The 27,908-nt window shown below is 36.0% G+C and overlaps 2 long non-coding RNA genes across 4 annotated transcripts in view; one reads left to right on the top strand and one right to left on the bottom strand.

The window, feature by feature from the left end:
- The window catches only part of LOC309634845, a 354,268-nt gene that overhangs the window by 166,894 nt on the left and 159,466 nt on the right, over window positions 1-27,908 (bottom strand). The gene's annotated exons all lie outside the window — the stretch shown is intronic.
- Window positions 1-27,908, top strand: part of LOC309634816 — a 385,422-nt gene that overhangs the window by 313,953 nt on the left and 43,561 nt on the right. For all 3 annotated transcript variants that reach the window (XR_014248434.1, XR_014248435.1, XR_014248436.1), the window contains one exon: window positions 14,865-14,902. This is a non-coding gene — a long non-coding RNA (uncharacterized lncRNA). The remainder of the gene's footprint in view (window positions 1-14,864; window positions 14,903-27,908) is intronic.

Below are 27,908 nucleotides of genomic sequence, written 5' to 3'. Positions count from 1 at the left end.
TATTGACTCTCTGCTCTTGAGGGAATTCTATTCTAGTAGAGAATATTATGATAAACAAGAAATATATTAACAGGCCAGATAATTTTGGAGAATGATAAGGACTATGAAGAAAAATCAAGTGAAGGAACCAAAGGTGGATGGAGTTGCGGAGACTGCTGGGAAGTATGGTCAGGGAAGGCGTTTCTCAGCAGACGGCATTTGAACAGAGACCTGCATGAGGAGATGGAGACACCACGGGAAGATATTTTAGGAAAAAATTCCAAGTAGAGGAAATGGTAGAAATAAAAGCAGAGAGATGAGAAAGACTTTGGTATATTTGAGTTTCAGAGCTTCAGAATCAATACCGGAGTACCTAGACCACAGGGAACAAGGATGCTTCTGGGATGAGAAGGGGCTGGTGAGGCTGGGAGGGCAGATCGCCAAGGCCCTGAAAGCTGGGCTGAGCGGTTTGGATGGTTTTATCCAACTGCCTAATTAAGTTGCTGCTTGATCATCTCAAAAGCCACTCAAACTGGGTATTATCTTTAGACAAGCGTTTAACAATATTTTTGGAGGGTGAAAACTGGAATACCAGTGTTGTTTTAATATATGGCCTTCATTATTTTAGTGCTTTCAATAACCTACCATATAAGAAGGTAGCAAATTTAGGAACATTAAGTTTTTCAGGATCCCTGTTGATCTCTCCTAAGGGGCCCAATGCCTCAGCCACCTTCCTCTGAACAATCAATACCTTTCTCCTGGGCCATAGGAGCTGTCTGCCACTGCCTCTGTTGATTTATCAGATATACAGAAGATCATCTGGGGTTTTCAATCAAGCTACAGGCATAGACCTGAGTTAACTCCTAATGCCAGAAGGATTTCTGTTGTTAACAATATACTTGCATTCAGTTTCAGACTTTCCACTGACCTCCCCAAAGTGAATTTAACCTATATATTCTGATCCCAAGGATCCAAAACCAAAAAAAAATTATCCTGAAGGAACACTTACATGCTCTAGTAAAGATGTATAATGATGAAAAAAAACATTATTCTGTAGACCAGAAGAGCCCAAATGTGAACCTAAAATGAGGTCAGTCACTGCATTCACTTTGTATCCAGAGGCCTGGTGACCCGTCCTTCAGAAGTCCTATTCACTGAGATGCAGGATCCACTCTTGGGCCTTCCTAAGGTCCAGTAGTACTTTCTCATCAAAATTTATGAATCCAGCTTCAAGTTATTCTCATTAGACATCCAGGATTAGACTTACCCCTTAAATCTGAGAAGCCTGCCTCTAAAACAAAGACATCATTCCTTCTCATTCAACACAGATTTACTTGGTACGTACTATGTGCTGTCGTACACAGATGTGTTAGATGTTCAAGTAATAGCACTTAACGTTATAGCCCAGACCTGGTCGTGTCTGTGGTAAAGTAAGTGCGGAAGTTCCAAAGATCCGGAGAGTTGACCGCGCTGTGAGTGCACAGAGCAGCATGTTAACACAGACAGTGTGTCTATGCTGGGAGCTGGGTGAGGAGTAGAATTTAGCCGCACGTGAGGCGTTGTATTGGGAGGGAGCTGAAATTGAGGGCAGGTTGTATAATTCTGTGGTGATGACAACATAAATCTCTCTGTATATTATTTGAGGAATTACGTTATTTTTAAAAGAAAATTATTTAGATAAAACAATTTACGAAGTGATTGAGTGGCAACTTCTTTGTCTCCTGTAAAGCTACCCTCAAGATCTCAAAAGGCTTATGGTAGATTGTATTCCTGGCCCCAAATGTTCATTACTCCCTGTATCCGTGGCTTTTGCTGTGTGACACTGCCGTCCCTCCCACTAAAGGTAGAGTGAACTCCCACCTTGACTTTCTGCTTACCCTGTGACTTACTTGACCCAATGAGCTGTTAGCAGATATGCAAGCAAAAGCTTGAAATGGACTCGCATGATTGAGTTTGCCTTCTTGCACTTTTGCTATCCCCATGAGAAGAACCTCCCCTGGGCAGATGCTGCCTATTCAGCATGGTCCCCGAATGAACATACACAGAGCTGCCCTGATCCAACCTGTAATGAGAAAATAAGCCTAGACCCATGGAAAACTTGAAGCGGAGCTGACCAGTTTAGCCAGAGCAGATGAGTAAGCCCCTAGCCGAACCACAAATACTTGAGTAAGAGTAACGATTGCTGTTTTAAGCCAATGAATTTTGAGCATCATGTGGTAATAACTGACTAATGCAGAGCACGACTACTAAAAAGCTCGCACCAGTGATAGCCCTGCATTTCTGTGTTAGGATTCCTGACTTACTCTTTTTTCTGTCTGGAACTACATTTGCTGGTTTGTATCCTGGTTTCCCAATACTTGTGGCTGAACACACCCTATCCCCAGTAAAAATAGCTTCTTTACCTTTTATGATTGTCCTTTGCCTGGACGACAGCATGAGTGCATAGGCCCCTAGGTCATTGATTAATCCTGTGCCCTCATGCTATTCACATGTCCTCTTTATGACCTCTCCTACCTATGGATTTGGACTGACCTTCAACTTCCATCTCCGTTTAATTTTTCCTAGAAGAAATGATTTGATATCTTTCTCTCAAGTTATGCATTAGAGGTTGTGCTCGTATACTTATAAAAAGAAGCAGTTAGGACACAGATATATACAGAGGGAAAACCATGTGAACACAGGGAGAAGACAGTCATCTAAAAGCCCAGGAGAGAGACCGTAGAAGAAATCAACCCTGCTAATATCTTGATCTCTGACTTCTAGCCTCCAGAACTGTGAGAATGTAAATTTTTGTTGTTTAAACTACCCAGTCTGTGGTACTTTGTTATGGCAGCTCTAGCAAACCAATACACTGAAAAAGGTGATAAACTAGGATGAGCACATTTTTAAAAAAATACTCAAAGCACTATGAAAACACAAAGGAGGTATTTTTAGGAGTTGGGGGAAAGAAGGAAGAAGAGAAATCTATAGAAATGGTAATATTTTGAATTTTAAATGATGAATAAGATGGTATTAAGTAGCAAATATTTCAGGTAGAGTGAAAAACATGCAAATACAGGAAGATATGATGAACCATGGAATATTTAGGTAAATGCAAATTGTTTGGTAAAGCTGGAAATGTAAGGAGATAAGCAAAAATAACTACCACAGACATCTTATGCAGATAGTTCATACTTAAAGAGAGCATGCACTCTTTCCCTAGAACATATAAATTATCTACCATATAAAATAATTTTTGTAACAAAGAGTGATTTCTTCACATTCTATTTCAATTGGACCCCTAGTGTCAAATTGGGTGAACTTTAAAATAGCTTGGCAGCTTGATTCCAATATCTAGCTGCAAAGCTTTTGGAGGAAGATTGATATTCCTGAATTTCTATCAATGTATTCTTACCACCACACAATCATTGTACCAAATGTTCTTCCGTTTTATAGGCTATCTAACTAGTTCCCAAAGATAAAGCTCTGAATTCGTTACAGAGGTTGTAAAATCAGAAAACTTGGGTACTATTTACCATCAAACTGAGCCGGAGTAATTTTTTTTTTTTTTTTCTTTTAGAAGGGCTGGGAACCATGATTGTTTGGGGTTGTACTGATGCGGGTGAAAAGAGTGGCTGAAGCATTGAGCCTGTAGAAGAAGGAAGATGAATGAATTTCTGTTACTGGACTTCTCTCCAAGTTGGCAAATACAAAATCAAACAGCTATGTGCCAGATGTGCACGGCTGCTGTTGGGCCATCTGCAGCTTACTTTTGTGCCATATGCCACTTTTACATTTGGTTGACTAGGGTATCAGAGGCAAAATTCACAATGCAATTGTTTTTGCATTATTCTTGTAAATTTAATCAGAAAAAAAAAAAAAAAGAACTGATATCCAGCTAGGCTAGGGAGTGAGCATAGCATAGTTGGTACAGAGATAAGTACTGCTAGGATTGCTTCAGGGTCTTAACTCAAAAGCCAGAAGCACCCTTTGACTACACTTTGAGAAAACAAATGACAAAGCGGTGCTGTGATCCTGACTCTTTGGTGACCTTGTTAACTCTGAGTCCTCTTTAAGGCCATTTTTTACTTTTTCTTTTTTTTCCTCTAATTTGTTCCACTTTACATTTTCCCTTGTCTATGGATAGCAACCCTACTACATACACCAAATAAAAACCTAGCCAATTATTTCCTCTTTATTGAAAATAAAGCTGTAGTTGTGGTTTTATATTTCTGAATTGTTGTCCTACCTGGCACAGTAGTACAACATTAGCAAAAAAAAGATTGCTTTGCAATTTGAATTCCATATGTAATATAATAATACCACTGACAGGGTATAAGCAAGGAAAATGGATTATGATATGCTTATATTTCATACCCAGAAAATAATTTCTTGTTTTTTTCCCAGGCTTTTATAAGACTGTCAGCCATTTGTGACCATATATTAATATGTTTACTTTTTGCCAGCTTGGAATCTAGTTGAGACTGAACTCGAGTCAACACTTTTCTGAATCAAAGCCTACAGTCTTAATTAAGCTAACAAATGACTACACTTCTTAACTGAAGTGGTCATGACACTCCACTATTTCCAACAGCTGGTATTCTTATTTCAGATATAGCATGTATATACACTGTGACAGTATATAAACCAACAGCATGCCTAAAATCAAGGAGGCCTGTTCTTTTTTAAAATTTTGTGAATATTGTATTATTATGTTGAAGTATGCATGGAAAAAGTAAACCTCGGAGGCCCCAAAGATATATGAATAGCTGACATAAGGGAAAGAAAGTCAGAGGAAGTAGCATGGAAACTATATTAAATCTATATTGTTTAATTAGAGCTAATTTAATGTTTTAGCTCTATTTTAGGGATTTTTTTTTTTCTCTACGTGTTTTTTTTATTTTTGGCTGTGTTGGGTCTTCGTTTCTGTGCGAGGGCTTTCTCCAGTTGCGGCAAGCGGGGGCCACTCTTCATCGCGGTGCGCGGGCCTCTCACTATCGCGGCCTCTCTTGTTGTGGAGCACAGGCTCCAGACGCGCAGGCTCAGTAGTTGTGGCTCACGGGCCCAGTTGCTCCACGGCATGTGGGATCTTCCCAGACCAGGGCTCGAACCCGTGTCCCCTGCATTGGCAGGCAGGTTCTCAGCCACTGCGCCACCGGGGAAGCCCCCTCTACGTGTTTTAATAAGTGTTCTTGGTGACCAAACTGATTACAGTTTGTAATGTTTAGCATATTCATATCACTCTAAATTGCCACTGATGTTAGATTATGTTTTAAACTTTAAAATGATCATGAAGAGACACTTTCAGATGTTTTGGCATTTGAACTTTGGGTTGAGAGCTATTCTGTGATATCCTGATGGACTGGTTCTGTTAGAAAAATTGCAGGCTTTTATAGACCATGAGCCTAAACTAGGATGGTGATGGGGTTCTTTGTGAGCGACTAAGTTCACATTCCTCATCTGAAAAATTAGCAGGCTGGAGCAATTTATACCTAAGGTCCAATTCAGCTCTTAGAGTGTATGATTATCACTTGTAATATTTGGTTTTCCATCCCATGGCTATCTTCACTAACACGGAAAATTGAGAACAGATTATACATAAAGGTCAGCAGCATCCATGGAGAATTGAGAGGAATATGAGGGAACATTACTGAGGCTTGAATATATTCCAGGAAGTGGGCTAGATGCTCTTCACATATTGTCTCTATAATCCCCTCAGCATACATATTAGAGTTCATTATTAGATTAAACCACATGAAATTGCCCTCTTTATAGATCAAAAACTGTTGAATGTCAGCAATTCCATATGGGCCATCCTAAATGTTATTCTCTCTATTTTACAGATCAAAACACTGAGGCCTAGAGAAGATAAATAACTTGCCCAGCTGCACAGCTAGTAAGTGGCCAACCTGGAATTTAAACCTAATCCACATTTTAAAATACTATATAAAACATTGCTTCTAAAAGCTAGATAAATGTAGTTTATTATCAGCTATTTCTATTTGCACATAAATAATACCCTAAAACCTTTTCAACTGGTATTTTTAATGGGTTAAATGTGCCCCACCACATAATTTTTCTTGCTAGAAAGCCCCCTACTTTTTCTATTCTAATATGCTGTGTATTAACTTTTGACAAGGAACTGTGGAAATACAGCTACTGTATCTCAAATGCCCACAGTTAGCATATTAATAAGGTAGAGTTAACTTTGTATATAAGGTGGCAAAATAAGTACCAATTCTTTCAATTTATTTGTTTTAGTCTTAAGCTTAAATTTGGCCTATGGTCCTTTATTAGAGATTTTGTGTTTGTATGTGAGGGAGGGTATCATTCTGTTTTTGGAAACATGCATTTTTTTCCTTATGACTAGTTTCTTGTATTTTCTTTTTTTAATTTTAGAAAGAACACTTAAGATCTACCCTCTTAACAAACTTTTAAGTACATAGTACAGTGTTGTTAACCACAGGCGCAGTGTTGTATAGCAGATCTCTAGAACCGATTCATCCCGTATCATCGAAACTTTATACCCATTGAACAGCAATTCTCTAGTTTCTTACGCATGTTTTTTGTTGTTGTTTGTGCATATTTAGTGTGACTTATCTATGATTAGCAGATGTTGGGTGCAGTGTCACGGGGTGGGCAAAGCAGGCAGACTCGATATGGCTAAAAATATGCTCATTGGGGCTGTATTTAAAGCCAATGCATGTGTCAGAATTTGAGTTTGGCAGGCTTTCGCATAACAGTCCTAGCCTGCTGTGGGGAAGTAAACAACAAAGAAGCCAATGTACACAGGCCATCTCTGGCCCATTTGTGTAACGGTGTGTTACCCAGGTATGTAGCCGTAGGGAAAGAAAGCATGGCACAGCAGCCACTGATGAAATAGCAGTTGTTCTTCAGCGATCACTGTGCTGCGAGCACACAAAGGAAAAAGGACACCTCTCAGAAGTCAGGGGCTGTCCTTTTAGTCGTAGTTTCTTTTCTGTTCTCTTGTGATCCTATGAGATGTGGTCGGTGCCCTTATTTATTCAGCACCAGGTATGTGCCATGCAGTGCTGTGGACTTGCATATCCAGAACTGTTCTTGGTACAGAACAGGTGCTCAGCAAATATTTTTTGAATAAATAAATTATCCTTAATATTCACAACAATATTAGAAGGTAGATATTGTTATACTTGTTTCACACATTAGGGGCCCACCTTCCTAAGGCAGTTTGAGATACAGCAGCTGTATTTCTACAGTTCTTTGTCAAAAGTTAATATATAGCATATTAGAATAGAAAAAGCAGAGGCTTTCTAGCAAGAAAAATTGCCTGGTGGGGCACATTTATCCCATTAGAAAGATAATTTGAAAAGGCTTTTAGGGTCTTATTTACATGCAGATAGAAATAGGTAACAACAAAGTATGTTTATCTAGCTTATAAAAGCAGTGCTTTATATAGTATTTAAAGTGTGGACTGGTTTAAATTCTAGGTTGGATAAGTTCAGTGCCTCTCTGCTGTGGACAGGAGAGCACTGACACAGAAAGCGTGTGGTAGGAAGATGATGTCCCCCTTAAGCTGATGGCAAAAAAGAGGACTGAGGCCTCACATACACAGTCATCTATGCTCCAAACATAGCTCCGGGTCTCTGTCCTCACTTCCTCTCATATTCAAGCAGGCAACACTGTGTTGGGGGAAAAGTCAAACTACATTTTGGAGTCAGACCTGAATTTAAATCTTGATTTGTCACACGGTATAAATAACATATTGTGTCTTCAGTATGAGAACCTGTAAAATGGGACCAATAATACACATCTCACAGTGTAGTTTTGAGAATAAAATTTTAAAATGTCACTAGAGCATCTAGCAGATGATCTGGCTCGTACTTAAATGCTCAACAAATGTTCGTTTCCATCCCTACTTTTTGAGGCTACGTTTTCTACGTCAAGGCTTCCCCTGATGTTCATTTTACTATGATTTTGCCAGTATAGAAATATTCAGAGTGGAGGTAGTTGAATAAAGTGGTTTGCTTCTCCCTGGCCTCCTGTTCTTTTCCCAGGCATAGTCCTAGAAATGGGTTTAACTTTAACATTTCCTCAGAAGCCATAATGTCCAGCAATAAGATGAATTAGGATGCTTGGCTATTCTTCTCATTGAAAAACACAATAGAAGCTGGGAAAAAAAAAAAAAAAAAAAACTGGCATGGAAGAAGAGAGGTCCATGCACATGTAGGGACCTAGAAAGTCCCACTCTTTCTTCATGTGAAATAAGCAGGTTGTTTTGGGGGTGAGTGAGAAGCTTGGCACAAGTTGAGGTGCTTCCTCCCAATGGAAATATGCTGCCTTTGAGAAGGTGTCACCAGGTAGAGTTCATGGCTCCAGAAGAATATACACCAGACATCTTTATCCTCTGTTAGAAAGTACTTGTAATACGATTCATATTAATATTTATTTATTCATTTGGGGAAATGTTTTGCTCTTTGTTTTTATATTTCTGGATGCTACATTTATTTTTTTTCTCTTTGAAAATTCTAATGACCATCTGCAGCACTGAGAACTAGAGAAGTTATTATGACAGCTATATTTCAGATTCAGTGAAGATTACTGGTAAAGTGCATGCATTCGCTTTTAAAAATTTGGGGCAGATTCTAACACCTATATACTAGCTTTTAAAACAAAATGTGTCCCTCTTAAATGCTGGACGTTTCTCAAACAAAGGCAAGAATATGAAATCTGTTCAGCATGTTTCTTTGAGAATATTTTTCAGGAAATAAAACCTTAACTTCACTTGATTAACTTTGGTTGGAACAGAACCATGTTTTTTTCTCCAGTAGTTAGCTTTCTTCACTGTTGTACAGCCACTAACACCAATGACCAACTCATTCGTCTGGAAACTTTTTTCTTCCCTGATCTGAGTTCTCTATCCTAGTATGACTGTTTTTCTATTCTCTAATTCTTTTCCCCCTGTTTTCTTTGTTCCTTTTTCCTCCTCCAAAAGTGTATCTTCGTGTCTTTAATCCTATTCTCTCCTTTCTATATTCTCTGTTGCTTAGTGAGCTCACATATTCACATGACTTCAATACCTTATCCCTAAGTACATGATTTTCAAATATCACTCTCAAATAACAACCACGCTTTCTATTTCTAGTCCACATTTCCAATTCTTTGACAGCACCCCAGAAGTTCCAGTGGCACCCTAATGAAATCATTCTCATTTTTTGATACTGGCATTAAGAAATAAAACCAAAAATCTTAGCTCCATGTTTGAGTCCTTCTTTTCCCACTCTACTTTTAGTAATTCAGTTATATTCTGCCAAAACTTTTAATCTCTTCTTCCTTTTCATTACAATCATTATATTATATTTCATCAATTCTGACATCTGTATTTGTTCAAGTGTTAACATCTCTGAAACTAGAATGTGTCCTACAACTAATGGTGTATTAGGACTTTTGTAGTTTAATTAGCAGTGCTTTCTGTTATTTCAGAATAGTACATAAAATAATGATGTATCTTATAACCGACTTGATGTCCCACTTTTTGTAAACTCCTATTCACCACTCTCTTGAATTTTGGTAATTGTTTTCTCAAACTCCAATTATTCTTTTCATCACCAGAATATTCTTCTTAAAGTATAATTCTGATCAATCGCTCTCTGGGTCAAGAACTTTTATTTATCCCCATTAGTAATTATACTATCCACATTCTGTATTTTGGCAATCAAGACCCTCTTGATGTCTTATCTCCCACATCTCTCCTAATAAGTTGCCATTCCATATACAAACTGGAGTAGATGTCAAGTATACGCTGTAATTTCTTACCTCTGTTCCTTTGCTGAAGGCAGTGTTATGCTTCAAATGGTGCATTCTTCCTCCCATCTGTTGATAGCCTACCTGTGAATAAAAGAAGTTTAAATGTCACTAACTCCATGAAGCCTTACTGATTTGCCCAAACACTGTGGTTTCTCCCTCACATGATACTATTATTCCTATCTAATAAAGGAGGAAGTTAAGAAATTAATAAGAGCCGAAGTCCAGAATCTATTTCCTTTTAGAATCTGCTCTACAAAATCTCACCGCAAACCAAGCACCTCATATAAAATCCATCACTCACATACAGTCTCACCACCAATATAAAAAAATCAGCTTTCACTTTTCAAAATAGCAATTTCATTGATGTATAATTTATGTGAAAAAAGATCCATTATAAGTGCAGCATTCCATGAGTTTTGACATAGCCATCACCACAATCAAGATGTAGAAAATTTCCATCATCTCAAAAGGTTTCCTTATGCCCCTTTCCTGTCAGTCCTCACCTCCCACCCTGGCCCCTAGCAACCACTATAATTTCTGTCACTATACACTAAATTTCCTGTGTTCAGACTTTCATATAAATGGAATCATATAGTATTCTTTTATATCTGGCTTTTTTGCTCAGCATACTGCTTTTGGGGATTCAGTTCTGTTGTTGCATATATCAGTAGCTTGTTTCTTTTTCTTGCTGAGTCCATTGTAGGGATATACCGCAATATGCTTACCCATTCACCTATTGATGGACATTTAGTTTATTCCCATATTTTGGCTATTACAAATAAAGCTGCATAAATATTCTTGAACAAGATTTTTTATGAACATGTGTTTAATTTCTCTTGGGTAAATATCTAGAGATGGAATTTTTGTGTTTTATGGCATGTTTAATTTTATGAGAAACTTCTCAATCTTTTCTAAAGTAGTGTATCATTGTGCATTCCCAGTAACTCTATATGAGTTCCTCTTCAAGACTTGATAGCACCATTCTTTTGAATTTTGGCCGTCCTGGTGGATATGTACTGGATTTCATTATAGCTTTATTTTTCATTTCCTTGATGATTAATGATGTTGAGCATCTTTACTGTGCTTATTGGCTATTTATTTACCTTCTATCAGGTTGTTTTCTTATCAAGTTGTAAAGACAACACTTATTGGGCTGGCCAACAAAGTTCCTTCAGTTTTTAAGTAAAAATAAAAAACACAGTTTTTCATTTTCACCAAGAAATTTATTGAACAATGCATTCACCATTTTGTTTCAGTACCTTCTGCCATTTTTCAGGCAACTTCGTAATTCCGTCTTCCCAAAACTTTTTATCTTTTTGAGCGAAGAACTGTTCCAGATGTCTTCCAGGGAATTGAAATTTTTTCCATTAAGAGAATTTTGTAAAGACCGAAATAAATGGAAATCTGAAGGTGCAACGTCTGGTGAATATGGCGGATGAATCAGAACTTCCCAGCCAAGCTGTAACAGTTTTTGCCTGGTCATCAAAGAAACATAAGGTATTGAGTTATCTTCATGGAAGATTATGCATTTTCTGTTGCCTAATTCTGGACGCTTTTTGTCGAGTGCCGCTTTCAGTTGGTCTACTTGGGAGCAGTACTTGTTGGAATTAATCGTTTGGTTTTCTGGAAGGAGCTCATAATAGAGGACTCCCTTCCAATCTCACCATATACGCAACATCACCTTCTTTGGATGAAGACCAGCCTTTCGTGTGGTTGGTGGTGGTTCATTTCACTAGCCCCACGATCTGTTCTGTTCCACATTATTGTACAGTATCCACTTTTCATCACTGTCACAATTTGTTTAAAAAATGGAACGTTTTCATTACCTTTAAGTTAGAGAATCACATGCGGAAGTATGGTCAAGAAGGTTTTTTTTATGTGGAACCCAAATATCAAAGCAATTAACATAACCAAGCTGGTGCAAATGATTTTCAGCACTTGATTTGGATATTTTGAGTATGTCGACTATCTCCAGCGTGGTATAATGTTGATTGTTCTCAGTTAATGTCTCGATTTGATCGCTATCAACTTCAACTGGTCTACCCAACCGTGGAGCATCGTCCAGCAAAAAATCTCCAGCCTGAAACTTCGCAAACCACTTTTGACTCGTTGGATCAGTCACAGCACCTTCTCCATACACTGCACAAATCTTTTTTTGTGTTTCAGTTGCATTTTTACCTTTCTTGAAATAATAAAGCATAATATGCCAAAAATGTTGCTTTTTTTCTTCCATCTTCAATATTAAAATGGCTACACAAAAATTCACCAATTTTGATTTTTTTTTTTAAATGCACAATGATGTGACAGCTGTCACAATACAATCTAACAAAATTGTTTCAAATGAAATTAAAGACAACTAAGGGCTACTAGAGCCATTGTATGGAAAAAACCGAACGAACTTTTTGGCCACCGCAATATTGTCTTTACTCATCACTGAGAATATTTCTGATACCAGATGTGTGGCTTTTCCCCCACACTGACCAATTCTCTGACACCTGCTTAGTATCCTAACATTTCAACTGAATTCTGACACTAATCAGAGTTAGTGAATACCCCACAGTTTAAGGGCTCAATCTCACAAGACTGCTCCCCACTTCAGATGCCAATCACAAGCAGTGGGTCCCAGGTTACCTGCATCTTCTGTCTGGCTTGGCTACAAATCAGAGGTTCCCATGATCCTCTTCTTAGGTTTGATAATTTGCTAGAGTGGCTCATAGAACCCAGGTAAAGAGTTTACTTACTATTGCCAATTTATTACAAAGGATACAAATGAACAGCCAGATGAAGAGATACATAGGACGATGTCTGGATGGGTCCTGAATGCAGGAGCTTCTGTCTTTGTGGAGTTGGGGTGTGCCACCCTCCTGGCACATGGGTGTGTTCACCAACTCTGTACTTTTGGGATTTTTAATGGAGGCTTCATCATATAGGCATGATCAATAATTAACTCAATTTCCAACCCCTCTCCCGTCTCCAGAGAAAGGGGTGCAGAGATGAAAGTTCCAAGCTTCTAATCATGGCTTGGTCTTTCTAAACCCCCATCCAGGAGCCCACCAAGAGTCACCTCATTAGAACAAAAGTTGTCTCTATAACCTAGAAATTTCAAGGGATTTAGAAGCTCTGTGTCAGAAAACTGGGATCAAAAATCAAATATTAGCAGGAACAGGAGGCAGAGACCAATATATAATATATATTTCTTATTAGTTCACAAATTGTAAGAGTTACTAATATATGAGTACAAGTCTTTGGTCATATATATATATAATATATATATTTAATAATGTCTTTTGAAAAGCAAAAGTTGTAAATTTCTATATGATCCAGTTATCAGTTTTTCTTTTGTGACCTAAGAAATATTTTCCCATCCCAAGATAACAAAGATTTTTTTCTTCTAGAATTTTTTAAAACATAGTTTTTTACATTTATAGCTATTTTAGTTAATTTTCATGTGTGTTGTGAGGTAAGATTGAGGTTTATATTTTTCTATATGGTAATCCAGTTTTCCATTACTATTTGTTAAAAAGTATCCATTCCCCTATTAGATTACCTTGACCCCTTTATTCCAAATGATTTGGTGTTACATTAATGAATCTATTTCTGTACTCTCTTCCGTTATTCTGTATGTTTGTTCTTATGCCAATACCACACTGTCTTAATTACTCTGCTTTTAAAATAAGCCCTCAACTTTGGACTTAGAGTCCACTAACCTCTCTTTGTGTGTAGACCTGCCACTCTCCAGTCCATTCCCTTCTTGATTACCAGAGTTAACTTTGAACAGGATGTTCGTCTGGCTTTTATAGATCCCTTCTTTACAGTGTAGTTTTAGAATCAGCTTGTCAATTTCTACAAGAAAGCTTTCTGAGGTTCTAATTGAGATTATGTTGAATATATAGACTGAGTAGAAATACGAGTAGAAATTACATCTTAACAATATTATGTCTTTCTGATTCATGAATATGGCATACCTTTACATCAATTTAGATCATTAGTTTTCGTCAATAATGGTTTACAGTTTATACTGTACAGATCTGGCATGTATTTTTATTAAATTTACCCCTAATTATTTCATGTTTAAATATAATGAAAATAGTAATAATCAAAATTTCAAGTTCTAGTTTTTCATTGTCAGCATATACAACTGCAATTGATTTTTTATAGTCCCCTTGTATCCTGTGGACTTGGTAATTTGCTTATGGATTATAATGTTGGTAGTTTTTAGTAGATCCTTAGGATTTTCAATGTACATAATCTGGATTATGTTGTCTTAGAGTAAGAATGGTTTTTTTACATATTTTTACCTCTCTCCATGCCTTTTGTTCCTTTTCTTTTTTTTAATTTTTGCCTTATTGCACTGGCTATAACCTCCTTTGCAATGCAGAATAAAAGTGGTATGAGCAAGCATTCCCTTCTTGTTTCAAATCTTAGGGAAAAAATTTAATTTTTAATCATTGAAGATGTTAGCTGAAGGCTTTTTGTGGACACCATTTATTAGATTAAAGAAGCTCATTTCTATTACTAATTTATAAGTGGATGTCAAATTTTGTTAAATGCTTTTTTTTTTTTTTTAACATCTGTTGAGATAATCATGTGGTTTTCCTCCTTTGTTAATATGTTGAATTACATTGACTGATTTTCAAATCTTGAACTAACCTTGCATTCCTGGGGGAAAATGTAGTTGGTCATGGTGTAGTAACCTTTTTAGAGATTGTTGGATTTGTCTTGATAATATTTTGCTGAGGGTTTTTATGTCTATATTCATAAGAGATTCTTGTAATATCTGTGTCTTACCTTGGTATCAAGGCAGAGCTAGCTTTATAAAATAAATTGGCAAGTGTTTCCATATCTTCTATTTCCTGAAAGAGTTTATGTAGTTTTTGTATTATTTCTTCCTTTAATGATTGATAGAATTCATATTGAAGCCATTTGGACCTGGGATTTTCTTTATTGTACCTGTAAATTGAAATGCTTTAATAGGTCTATGGTTACTCAGAATTTCTGTTTTTTCTTGGATCACTTTGGATAATTTTTTGTCTTTCAAGTAGTTTGCTTGATTAAGTTGGCAAATCTATTGGCATAAATATAGTCCTAATATCTGTTTATTATTCTTTTATTATTTCTAGGACCTGTTGTGATGGCCCCTTTTCCATATCCAGTAGAGGTAACCTTGTTCTCTCTGTCTCTTCCTCTCTCTCTCTTAGATGTCTCTCAGTATGTTTCATATATCTAGAGTTCCTCAATTTTATTGTTTTTAAAAAACAGTTTTTGATTTTATGATTTTCCCATTTATTCATTCCTTTTATTTTACTGAATACAGGATTAAAATTATAAAAATACAATGTGATACAGACAGGATTTCATTGGTAGCTGGAGATTTAAATTTTTTTCTCAGAAAAGTGTCAATTAAAAAGATGAAAAATAAGTAGAGGCATAGAAGAACCAAATAACAATAATTTATGTCTAATTGAGTATAAATAAATAAATAAATATCAAACTCTTCAAAGAAACAGAGCATATACCTTCTTTTAAAGCCTCCTAGAATATTAAAAATATGTATTATGCATGTCAAAAACTAAATACCTTTCTAAAAGTAGAAAGAATAAAGACAACATTTTCTGTTCAATAGAACAGTAAAACTAGAAAATAGGGGATTCCCTGGTGCCGCAGTGGCTAAGAATCTGCCCGCCAATGCAGTGGACATGGGTTCGAGCCCTGGTCCAGGAAGATCCCACATGCCTCGGAGCAACTAAGCCCGTACACCACAACTACTGAGCCTGCACTCTAGAGCCTGTGAGCCACAACTACTGAAGCCCGTGCACCTAGAGCCCGTGCTCTGCAACAAAAGAAGCCACCGCAATGAGAAGCCCATGCACCACAACGAAGAGTAACCCCTGCTCGCCACAACTGGAGAAAGCCTGCGTGCAGCAACGAAGACCCAATGCAGCCAATAAAGAAATAAAGAAATAATAAATTCTTTAAAAAAATAAAAATCCTATCACTGGAAAATTTAAAACTCACTTAGAAAACCCTTGTGATTGAAGGAACTCCCAATCAAAAATTCAGAATATCTAGAAAATTATTCAATATAATAATTATATCACTATCTAATAGAACCATTTGTATCCAGCTAAAATAGTATGCAAAGAAAATACATACACTTAAGAACCATATAATTAAAAGATTAAGGATAAAAATAAAGCATCCAACTCAAGAAGTTATAAAAACAAGAAAAAATTGGTTAAATGAGAACAGAAGAAAGGAATTGACAATGAAAAAAGACAGAAGACTTAAAATCAGAAAACAAAAAGTGCCATAGCTAAACAAAAACTCAAGAGCTGTTTTAGTAAAAGCGACAATATCAATAGCATTAATAAGAAGACAATAAAATAATTATTATCAATAGCTTATCCAAATACTAAATGAGAATAGAGAAATATCCAGGACTTTGGTGGAAATTAGAGTCATAAGAGACTATAATGAGTCAGAGACTCTATTTGAAAACATAAATGGAGGAAAATATAAATGTAATTTATAAGTATAAATTATTGAAAATGAATTTAGAAAGATAGAAATTCTAAACAAACCAATTACCATAGCAGAAAGAGAGAAAGTTATTAAAGAACATCATGACAAAATGCACCAGGGCAAGATATAACAGAGGTGAATTCTATTGGATCATTAAATAAAGATAATTTTAAATGCTACAAACTCTTCCTCAGCCTAAAGGAAGAGTTGTAATTGAAGGTTCAGTCACAAAGCAAGTTTACTCTTGTCTGCTACCGTCCTCTGAAATTTGCTTAATGAGCCTGCTTTTTCTTTTTTAATCTCTGTCCATGGAGCAGTCCCATGACTTTTCTGGTCACACTGAAATAATAAAATATTGCATTAATTTAGCAATTAGAATGTCCATGCTTAAGTAAAATGGATACTCTGATTTTCTTGTATTCCTCTCTCCTCAAGGAAGAGATAACTGCTGATAGACACTTGTAAGCAATGAGGAGGAGGAGGCTGGTGTCTTTCTACTGTAGCTAGTTCTAGGCTACTAATTTTTTGCAAGTTCTTCTGAGTGTTCTGTCTTACCACGCATTTAGGTAGTTGCTATCTCTCACTTTAGGGCCTTGACCAAAGTTTCTATTGTTATATTGTGACATAGGAATGATTCAATAAAATTCACTAAATGAATAATTCCAGTGAAAGAAATTATATGATTATTTATAAAGATAATAAAAATGCAGTTGAAAAAAATCAATATTTATTTAATTTTTTAAAATAAAGTAGGATTGGATAGATGATTTCTTAACTTGATAAAATAAATCTATCTCAGCTTCCAAACCAGTGAAATAATTAACATGTCCATTAGTGTAGTGGTAACCACTCTTACCACTATTATTTAACTTAGTCTGAAGGTTTCAAGCTCAACAATTAGATAAGAGAAAGAAATGAGAGATATAAAACTGGAAAGTAAAAGATAAAATAATTCCTTTTCTCAATAGATGATATATCATACCTGAAAAATCCAAAGAATCAAAATAATTTCCAAACAGTAAGAAAACCAGTGATATCGCTGAGGGCTGTTTTTGTATAAAAATAATAACCAAACTTAATAAGATTTTTATGTAGTTACATAAACACCACTTTGAAAATATAATCGAGAAAAAGATAGTTACAGAAAAAACATAATATTTAGTAACAAACTTATAAGAAATATGAAAGACATATGTAAAGAAAGCTCTAATATATTAATAAGATACCAAAATTATAACTGAAAAAAGAAAAGGCATTTTCTATTCTTGAGTGGGAAGACATAAAATCATAAGAGTATTGTTTTCTCTAACTTAATCTGAAAATTTACTTAATTTCAATAAAATAGTAATAATTATCTTTTTAGAACGCATAATATGATTCTGAACTTTATGTGAAAAAAAGAGTAGTAATGAATTGGCTATGTTACACATAATGGAATAGTATAAATACCACAGAATTTAAAACAGTTGGCAAGGCAAATACATCAGTAAGACTAAATAGAGTCCAGAAAAAGATACAATTTATTAATAAATGATTTTAGCATATGATCAAAATCACATTGTATTCTGATGGTGAACAGATGAATTATTCAACAAATTAGGCTGGAGCACCTAAGTGGATAACTAAAACAAATTCAAAGATTTAAATATAAAAAGTGAAAGCAGAAATATACTGGAAGAAACATGAAAGACTTTTAAAAAAATCTTGGAAAGAGACAGTTTGTTAGAGATAATATAAAACATTTAAGCTATACAAGAAAGGATATATAACTTTGCATAAAATAAAAGAAATATGAGAAGGTTAAATGAATAAAAATAAATGCAATTGGCAAAGGATGGATTTTCTGAGTACATATAGTTTTCCTAAAAAATAAATTTCAGAAAAAGTAAATGTGAGACAAGACCATGAAGAAACAGTAGATAGAAGGGGAAATGCGAATTACTCTTAAACATATAAAAAGGGCCTAAATTTCACACACAATAAAAGAAAAGAAAATTGAAACTATAAGGAGAAAATGTTCATGTGTAAGATTGGCAGAGATTTTTGAAAAAAATGATACAGTGTAGGTGAGCGTGCAGGGAAATGAGCACTTACAGTTATTGGTAGAAATGTAAATTGTGACAATTCTGTGGAGGGCAATTTGTAATATCTATCAAAATGAAAAAAATACACATATGCTTTCACCACCGGTATTGCCTCTAGAAATTCATCCTCAAGCTATACTCACATGGGTCAAAATAATCTATGCCTAAGGATATTAACTTCAGTGATCTTTATAGCTGCAAAAGGGTGGATGTAAGCTAATTTTCTGATAATAAGGTACTACTTATTTTAATTATGGTATATCCAGGTAGCCATTAAAAAGGATGAGGAAGTTTTATGTATATTGATATAGAATGAGCTCTAGGATAAATTACTATTATATGATCATGTAATATTATTATGACATATTAGCAACCTATTGAACCATGCACATAATGCCACATTATTCATGGTGAATGGGAGATGACTTTTCTCTGTATGCCCTTTTGTACCTGTTGAATTTTGTAGCATTTGAATATTCAATGCTCACAATGACTGTTTAAGACCATAATACCCATTCTACAGATAAGGCAACTGAGGCTCGGTGAGGCTAATTAATGTGCCCAATATCATAGGATTAGTAACCCGTTTGCCACCTGGAAACCAGGTCTGTCTAACTTCAAAGCCAATCATAACCAAGGTTTGGCCAAGTTGAGCAAGATGCTCAGTTGAGCATCACATTTAACTAAGTTTAAATAGTTGTTAACCATTTCTCCACCTCAGTGAGCTATATAGCACAACTTCTTCTTTTTAAATACCAACTTTGATATAAATTAGCTAACTTTATTACTATAGTTTGTGATTTTATGTACATGAAATCTTGTTCTCCTGAAAGATCCAATTAAGATTACATGAAAGTTTACAACAGTCCTGTTGTGTAGATGGTTCAATATTCCGACAACAAACTAGATAAACATTTTGCCAATCACTAATTAAAAAGCTGGCTCTAAGTACAATAATCTGGAGTCAGTTTGCATTCACATTTCTATTAAAGGCTAATGAATGCACAGCTAAACTAATTTAGTCAAATTGTTTCTTCATTGTGTTCAAAGTTAAAACTAACAATTCAGCTTTAGCCCTGAGTCTTTTAAATTATTTTTTCCTCCCCTATTGAGTAAAAGTCTAATTAAAAGCTTTTAGTCTTTCACATTGTGCAGGCTGCTAAGTGATATTGTTTAGTCTGCAGGGATTCAATTATTACTTGGCTTAAAAATACACATTTCCACAAGGATTTGTTTAACCCACTTTGCCTGGAAGGTTTTGTGCTCTAAAATTTAATCTGATAACAAGATTATTAAATTGTGAAACAAAAGAAAAATTATCTTTGGTGTGAGATTTTATTTGTATTTGGTGTGTAATTTTAACTCAGCTCTTAAGATTTACTGACTATTTGCTGTAAGGTTCAAGTCAGGTGGAGTGGAGGTATAAAAAGTATCCAAAATACTATGTAGTAGGTGTGAATTTAACTCTGCATATTCACGAACAGGACTAGTTATATAATTTGCAGGGCCTAGTACAAAATGAAAATGTGGGGTCCCTTGATCAAAAACCAGGAATTTCAATATGGCAACAACAGAGCTCTAAACCAAGCACAAGGCCTTTCTGACCATGGGTCCCTGTGCGTGCCCGTGAAGCCAGCCCTGTTCTCAAGTGCAGAGTGTAGAAATCTCACATTATGTTATTATTACTTTTAAGATGAAAATGATTCCCCCAATCCCATTCTACTAGATGACAGACAAGCCCACGTTCTCGAGCACCCCAGCTTAAAGGTCAGAGGCCTCATAGACACTGAAGGCTCCTGGTCTCGAGTCTGCACTGGTTGCCACTGAAATGTTTCTGGTCCAAGCCCACTGTTCTGTTTCTGTTGCCGAAGATACCTGACTGGCCTGGGAACTTGGTGCCTAGCATTCAACCTTTCTAGCTACACCAAATTTGTAATCCAAATCAATACATTTGAGAGTGAACGGGGGCCCTACTGACTTAACAGACCTATAAGGGGCCTGTCCAGGCGAACGGTACTGTGTAGTCACCCTCATACAGCCATTTACTCCTGAAGTCCAGACACGTCTCCAGGCACCAGGAGGGACAGGGCTGGGACTTCCACCCTTAGCTGAACCTGTATACCTCCAGCTTCTCCATGGGCTGGGGGAAACTCTCCTCTCTGCCACCTGATGTGTAAAACCCAGCATACAGAGGACAATCAATTCAAATTAATCTGAACTGCCTATTATTTTCTTCCATTCTCCTAATAAAGTAGTCAGAGATAGTTTCTCACTTGGGTCTTTCTAGCTATTTAACTTCCCAGCAGGACAGTTGAGCTGTAGGTAGCCAGAAATTTTAAATACGGTAAAACCAACCAACCAGCCAACCAACCAAACAAACAAAACCCCTAGTATTATTGAAGAATGGAAGTTTTAATTTCTTAATAACAAATGTATAAACTTAAAAACAAACTAAAAATGTGAAAATATTTTTGTAGAAAATGTTTCTTAAAAACCTAACCATTTCCCTGTTTTCTAAAAGCATGTATACTGTATATAATAGATTTGTCCTTTGGTTGGGTCATTATATGAATTAGAATAGAGCTGTTAGAAACATATGCTCTGGAGCTTGACCATCTGGATAGGAATCCTAGCTTAGCTGTAAGACCTTGGACGAGTTACTTAAATTCTCTGTGTCTCAGTTTCGTCATCTGTAAAATGGGGATACTAACAGTTCCCATGTCATAGTACTATGGTGAGCATTACCTCATAATGTATATATAAGGTAGTTTGAACAGCACAAGTCAATAAATACGAATAGCTAGAATTAATGTATTATACTTGATAAAATAACTCAGAGGCATTTGTGCCTCCAATAAATGATCCCATCCTGCAGTCGTAAGTCTGCTTTAAAATAAAAATAATGTGTCAGTGTTTCAAATATCAGACACCAGTTATTACTATCCCTAAAAAATGTGTACATCATAGCAGCATGTTGCTTCTTTGCTGCATAACTCTTCTAGTTGTTTTCTAATCAGGTGTGCCCGATTTTCTTAGAGTTGTGCCCAAAGTAATAATAGGTAGGTTCAGAGTAAAACTGAGGGGCTATCCTAATAGTAGAGTAGATAAATTTTATTAGGTGGCCTTTTCAGACCTTGATTTGAGTTGATTAAAATGTTTTGTTTTGTTTTTCTGCTTCTCTCCAGATGCTTGATCATACTCTCAATAATTGAGATGGTTAATTAATGGGCCACTAGTTAAGTAAGCATTATAATATCTCACAGTTTTGTTATGAAGATGAAATAATATATTGTATATGAAAATTTTTTGTAGACACCATAGTGATACATACATTCAGGGTTTTGTTATTGCTGATTTACATGCTAATATTATTAGATGTAGAACTCAAGGAAATATTAAACTTATATGTAATATTCAATGCAATCACTATCAAAATTCCAATGGCATTTTTTTCACGGAAATAGAGAAAAATCCTAAGTTTTATATAGAACCTCAAAAGACCCTGCATAGCCAATGCAGTCTTAAGAAAGAAGAGCAAAGTTGGAGGCATCACACTTCCTGATTTCAAACTATATTACAAAGATGTAGTAATCAAAACAGTAATGGTATTGGCACAAAAATAGACATACAGATCAATTGAACAGAATAGAGAGCCCAGAAATAAACCCATCAGAATAAGCTCAGTTAATTTTTGACAAAGGAGCCAAGAATATACAATGAGGAAAGGATAGTCTCTTCAAAAAATAGTGCTGGGAAAAGTGGACAGTCACACACAGAAGAATGAAGCTGGACCACTCATGCACCATGCACAAATTAACTCAAAATGGATTAAAGACTCAAAATAAGACCTGAAACCCTAAAATGTCTAAAAGAAAGCATAGGAAGTAAGTAACTTGACACCCATCCTGGCAATGATTTTCTGCATTTGACACAAAAAGCAAAGACAACAAACAAAAATAACTTCAACTTCTTTCCCTTTACTCATTCCATTTCCCTAGTATCCTTGATCTGGGCTTTCTTTTCTTAAACTCTTCAATTTTTCTCAAAAATCCAAATTGTATGAAGAAAGCCAGAATTTTTTAAGTTATAATGTGCATACAGTTTACAGTCTTATTCAACCACAGGTTACATTAGCATAATGGATCTATGAAGACCTTGTCACCCTTTTACACTCAGATAGTTGCAGAAAACTCACTTCCCCAGCCTGAGAGAAGCCCCTCTCCGCTGGAGTTGGCAGGTCCTCAGACAACAACTTATACAACCTTGATTTCAGCATCAAGTCTTAATCACTCATGTTTCTCATTTAAAGCTTGTAATGATAGTAATTAGGTAAATGACTTTATTGTTTCCCACTCATTGCCAATGTTGCCATAACCAACTTTTCCCAGAAAAAGAGAAACAGAGAATCCTGCAATTTACCCTTAAGGGAATTTTTACACAACCTTAGTTTCAGTTTCAGTGAGATGAAACATTCAAATGGAAACCTTTAGGGAGTAGTTAATGGCCGAAATGAATTCCCTTTATTACCCCCACTAAGTTGTCAACTTGCTAGCATAAGACTATCTCAATAACAGTTAAATTAAAAGTGTAATTGAATGAGATGTCAGTACAGAAGAACAAACTGGTGAAACTTTCTATTTAAACTCAATTTTCAATAGTCTGTTAAGTTCTTAAGTCTTCGGAGAGCTATCATTTTGCTGAAAAAAGATCATATTCATGATTGTCTAGTTTTCATTTGTATCACTTCAGTCCCTTAAAAAGAATTTTGTCTTAAACAGTCACTTTCTGTTTTCACAGAAAGCCTAGCTTTCTCTGGATTTTTCATAATTGCCTTTTCAAAGTGCATCCCACCCCCACAGGAAGTCATGACACTATTCTGAGATACTTTAAAGTCCATAGTAATGATGTCAGAGGGAAGGACTTCATGAATACAAGAATATTTTTCCAGAGAGGCTTTCCCCAACTATCTTCTCTCTCTCTTTCTCTTATTAGTTTGAAATCTGGAAGGATCTAGAAAAGTTCTGTCAGCTCACCGAGGGGCCAATGAAACTAATAAAGTTGTTTAAAGCTCTGGTCCCAGCCAGAGGCAGAGCTGAAACTAGAATTTAGACCTCTACCACTCTTTTTGTTACCAGGTCCAGGCTCGCCGTGTGACAGGCCAATAAATAGAGAGATGAGGTGTTGGGGCAATCAATAAACAGCAACTTTATTCGGAAAGCCAGCAGACTGAAAAGATGGTGGACTAGTGTCCCAAAGAACCACCTTACCTGAGTTAGAATTCAAGCTTCTCTTATACTAAAAGGGAGAGAGGTGTGGCAGGTTGCTGCAAACTTCTTGGTGCTGGAATCCTTTGTTCTTGCATCTGTCGGTGTAGGTCTGATCATAATGGTCCTGTAAATCTGCAACAGAACAATTGTTATTTTCTGTTCTGCAACTTTTTATCTTTATATGAATGGAAAAGTGTTGTATCTTTAAAGGTCAGAGCCTTGAGAATGGGCTATCATGTATATTTCAAGCTCTAGGCAACATTCTTTTACAGAGGTGCAAAGCCAGCATGACTAATCACAGGCAACAGAGCACAAAGGTTAGAGCACAAAGCTAAGGGAATAGATCCAATATGGAGTCAGGTTTGTTCTTTTCTGTTACATTTTTATTAAACCACCTGTAAGATAACCATGAATTTTTGCTTTTCTCATTGTTCTTTCTCTATGCTTTTGTTCTTTTCTTCTTGAATCAAGACTGATAATTTCTTATTTCATTTACATTTATATTGCTTTATTCTCTTCATGTTTTTCTCTTTCAAGACTTTTTGGATCTTCCATTTCAAAATATCTGTTGAATGAATGAATGAATTGAATGAATTAATACCCAAGAGCAGGATAGCAGTGGTAGTGCAGTGTCTAGGAGTATTTATATAATCCTCTCTTCACTGGTATCTTCTTGCATGGTGCTCAGTTTTACATTATGTGAGGGGTATAAACTCGGAGTGTTTCTTAGCATTTCTTTTATTAAACTAAAAGCTTTTTTCAAGTTGGGCAAAATCAAAATTTGCTCCTGTAACAAATTACCATAAAATTAGTGGCTTAAAACAGATTTATTATCTCACGGTGTGTAAGCCAGATGTCTGAGTGGGTTCAGCTTAGTCCTCTACTCTGGGTCTCACAAAGCTGAAATCAAGGTGTCAGCAGCCTGAGCTCTTATCCAGAGGTTCTGGGAGAGAATCTGCTTTCAGACTTCTTCAAGTTGTTGGCAGAATTCATGTCCGTGCAACACTGGGACTGAGGTCCCCATTTCCTTGCTGAATTTCAGCTGGAGCTTCCCTTACCCCCTTAAGGCTGCCTGCATTCCTTGTCACTCTATCTTCGAGCCAGCGTGTTGAGTCCTTGTCATACTTTGAATCTCTCTGACTTTGCTGCTGCATCTCTTCTGCCTCAGCCAGAGAAAATTTTGTCTTTAAGGGCTCATGTGATTAGATTGAGGCCAGCGAGATAATACAGGATAATCTACCTATTTTAAATTCTGTAACCTTAATTATATCTAAATCCTTTTTACCATACAAGGTAACATTTCCCCATGTTCCAGGGATCAGGATGTGGACATCTTTGGGGGACATTCTGCCTACCACCACAGCCCCCAAATCTGAATCCTCATAAGGAACACTCATCAATCACTTTTAATTCCCACGTCATTGGGAATAATTAGCAAACCTCTGAAAGCATGGAATTTAAAAAAATATTTTCAATAATCTAGAATATTTATTGAAAACAATATAAATGTGTTTTTAAAATTTGCATATGTTAAGCTTCACTCTTTGTGTGTAAAGTTCTATTGGTTTTGATAAATGCACAATGTCAAATATCCACCATTATGGTATCATGCAGAATACAAGCTTCACCTTTGTGCTTCACCTATTTATCCCTGCCCCCATCCCCCTGAACCACTAGTAACCACTAATCTTTTTACTATCTCTGTAGTTTTGCCTTTTCCAAAATGACATATAGTTGGAATCATATAGTTTGTAGACTTTTCACTTAGCAATATGCACTCAAGTTTTCTCCTCATCTTTTAATTGCTTGATAGTTCATTTCTTTTTATTGCTGAATAATATTCCATTGTATAACTGTACCATAGTTTGTTTATACATTTACCTATTTAAAGACATCTTGGTTGCTTCCAGGTTTTGGTGATTATGAATACAGATGCTATAAACATTCATGTACAGGTTTTTTTTTGTAAACGTAAGTTTTCAACTCATAGTGTAAATACCTAGGAGCATGATTGCTGGATTGTATGATAAGACTATGTTTAACTTTGTAAGAAACTGCCAAGCTGTCCTCCAAAGTGGTTGTACCAGTTTGTATTCCCACCAGCAGTAAATGGGAGTTTCTGTTTCTCCATGTCCTTACTAGGATTTGGTATTGTCAATTTTTGATCTTATCCATTCTAATAGATGTGTAGCGATATCTCGTTGTTTTAATTTGCATTTCCCTGATGACAAATGATTTTTCATATGTTTATTTTCATCTGAATATCTTCTATGTTGAGGTGTCTATTCAAACCTTTTAGCATTTTCAATTAGGTTGTTTGTTTTCTTATCGCTGAGTTTTAAGAGTTCTTTGTATATTTTGAGTAGAAGTCCTTTATCAGATAATGTGTTTTGCAAATATTTTCCCCTAGTTTGTGGCTTGTCTTTTCATTCTCTTAACAATGTCTTTTGCAGAGCAGAAGCTCCCATAGGTTTTGGATCGTTGTGTTTTCATTGTCATTTGTCTTTAGGTATTTTTTGATTTCCTCTTTGATTTCTTCAGTAATCTCTTGGTTATTTAGTAACATATTGTTTAGCCTCCATGTGTTTGTGTTTTTTGTTTTTTTCCCTGTAATTCATTTCTAATCTCATAGCGTTGTGGTCAGAAAAGATGCTTGATATGATTTCAATTTTCTTAATTTTACTGAGGCTTGATTTGTGGCCCAAGATATGATCTATCCTGGAGAATGTTCCGTGCACACTTGAGAAGAAAGCGTAATCTGCCTTTTTTGGATGGAATGTCCTATAAATATCAATTAAATCTATCTGGTCTATTGTGTCATTTAAAGCTTCTGTTTCCTTATTTATTTTCATTTTGGGTGATCTGTCCATTGGTGTAAGTGAGGTGTTAAAGTTCCCCACTATTACTGTGTTACTGTTGATTTCCTCTTTTATAGCTGTTAGCACTTGCCTTATGTATTGAGGTGCTCCTATGTTGGGTGCATATATATTTATAATTGTGATATCTTCTTCTTGGATTGATCCCTTGTTCATTATGTAGTGTCCTTCCGTGTCTCTTGTAACGTTCTTTATTTTAAAGTCTATTTTATCTGATATGAGTATAGCTACTCCAGCTTTCTTTTGATTTCCATTTGCATGGAATATCTTTTTCCATCCCCTCACTTTCAGTCTGAATATGTCCCTAGGTCTGAAATGGGTGTCTTGTAGACAGCATATATATGGGTCTTGTTTTTGTATCCATTCAGCAAGTCTCTGTCTTTTGGTTGGAGCATTTAATCCATTCACGTTTAAGGTAATTATCGATATGTGTGTTCCTATGACCATTTTCTTAATTGTTTTGGGTTTGTTTTTGTAGGTCCTTTTCTTCTCTTGTGTTTCCCACTTAGAGAAATTCCTTTAGCATTTGTTGTAGAGCTGGTTGGGTGGTGCTGAATTCTCTTAGCTTTTGCTTCTCTGTAAAACTTTTGATTTCTCCATCGAATCTGAATGAGCTCCTTGCCAGGTAGAGTAATCTTGGTTGTAGGTTCTTCCCTTTCATCACTTTAAGTATATCATGCCACTCCATTCTGGCTTGTAGAGTTTCTACTGAGAAATCAGCTGTTAACCTTATGGGAGTTCCCTTGTATGTTATTTGTCTTTTTTTCCCTTGCTGCTTTTAATAATTTTTCTTTGTCTTTAATTTTTGCCAATTTGATTACTATGTGTCTCAGCGTGTTTCTCCTTGGGTTTATCCTGTATGGGACTCTCTATGCTTCCTGGACTTGGGTGGCTATTTCCTTTCCCATGTTAGGGAAATTTTCGACTATAATCTCTTCAAATATTTTCTCGGGTCCTTTCTCTCTCTCTTCTCCTTCTGGGACCCCTATAATGCGAATGTTATTGCATTTAATGTTGTCCCAGAGGTCTCTTAGGTTGTCTTCATTTCTTTTCATTCTTTTTTCTTTTTTCTGTTCTGCAGCAGTGAATTCCACCATTCTGTCTTCCAGGTCACTTATCCGTTCTTCTGCCTCAGTTATTCTGCTATTGATTCCTTCTAGTGTAGTTTTCATTTCAGTTATTGTATTGTTCATCTCTGTTTGTTTGTTCTTTAATTCTTCTAGGTCTTTGTGAAATATTTCTTGCATCTTCTCGATCTTTGCCTCCATTCTTTTTCCGAGGTCCTGGATCATCTTCACTATCATTATTCTGAATTCTTTTTCTGGAAGGTTGCCTATGTCCACTTCATTTAGTTGTTTTTCTGGGGTTTTATCTTGTTCCTTCATCTGGTACATAGTCCTCTGCCTTTTCATTTT

This window comes from Balaenoptera borealis, assembly GCF_965194805.1.
Source record: "Balaenoptera borealis genome assembly, chromosome: 9".
NCBI lineage: Eukaryota > Metazoa > Chordata > Mammalia > Artiodactyla > Balaenopteridae > Balaenoptera > Balaenoptera borealis.
Note: the sequence above shows the minus strand (reverse complement) of the source record. Positions and strands in the feature narration are given on the sequence as shown.